Source organism: Physeter macrocephalus, chromosome 18 (genome assembly GCF_002837175.3).
Source record: "Physeter macrocephalus isolate SW-GA chromosome 18, ASM283717v5, whole genome shotgun sequence".
Classification (NCBI taxonomy): Eukaryota; Metazoa; Chordata; class Mammalia; order Artiodactyla; family Physeteridae; genus Physeter; species Physeter macrocephalus.
In genome coordinates, this window is record NC_041231.1 from 49,389,776 (window position 1) to 49,390,782 (window position 1,007).

Below are 1,007 nucleotides of genomic sequence, written 5' to 3' on the forward strand. Positions count from 1 at the left end.
GGTTTCAATTTCATTGCTTGTGATTGGTCTGTTCATATTTTCTCTTTCTTCCTGGTTCAGTCTTGGAAGGTTATATCTTTCTAAGAATTTGTCCATTTCTTCCAGGTTGTCCATTTTATTGGCATAGAGTTGCTTGTAGTAGTCTCTCAGGATGCTTTGTATTTCTGAGGTGTCTGTTGTAACTTCTCCTTTTTCATTTCTAATTTTATTGATTTGAGTCCTCTCCCTCTTTTTCTTGATGAGTCCGTCTAATGGTTTATCAATTTTGTTTATCTTCTCAAAGAATCAGCTTTTATTTTTATTCATCTTTGCTATTGTTTTCTTTGTTTCTATTTCATTTATTTCTGATCTGATCTTTATGATTTCCTTTTTTCTGCTAACTTTGCGTTTTGTTTGTTCTTCTTTCTCTAGTTCCTTTAGGTGTAAGGTTAGATTGTTTATTTGAGAGTTTTCTTGTTTCTTGAGGTAGGCTTGTATAGCTATAAACTTCCCTCTTAGAACTGCCTTTGCTGCGTCCCATAGGTTTTGGGTCATCGTGTTTTCATTGTTTTTTGTCTCTAGGTGTTTTTTGATTTCCTCTTTGATTTCTTCAGTGATCTCTTGGTTATTTAGTAACGTATTGTTTAGCCTCCATGTGTTTGTGTTTTTTATGGTTTTTTTCCCTGGAATTGATTTCTAATCTCATAGCGTTGTGGTCAGAGAACATGCTTGATATGATTTCAATTTTCTTAAATTTAGCATGGTTTGATTTGTGACCCAAGATGTGATCTATCCTGGAGAATGTTCTGTGCGCACTTGAGAAGAAAGTGTAATCTGCTGTTTTTGGATGGAATATCCTATAAATATCAATTAAATCTATCTGGTCTATTGTGCCATTTAAAGCTTGTGTTTCCTTATTAATTTTCTGTTTGGATGATCTGTCCATTGGTGTAAGTGAGGTGTTGAAGTCCCCCACTGTTATCGTGTTACTGTCGATTTCCTCTTTTATAGCTGTTAGCAGTTGCCTT

At 34.6% G+C, this 1,007-nt stretch overlaps 1 protein-coding gene across 8 annotated transcripts in view; it reads left to right on the forward strand.

Annotated features, from left to right (window-relative positions):
* Positions 1 to 1,007, forward strand: part of ACKR2 (atypical chemokine receptor 2) — a 112,120-nt gene that overhangs the window by 92,050 nt on the left and 19,063 nt on the right. The window lies entirely within an intron of this gene.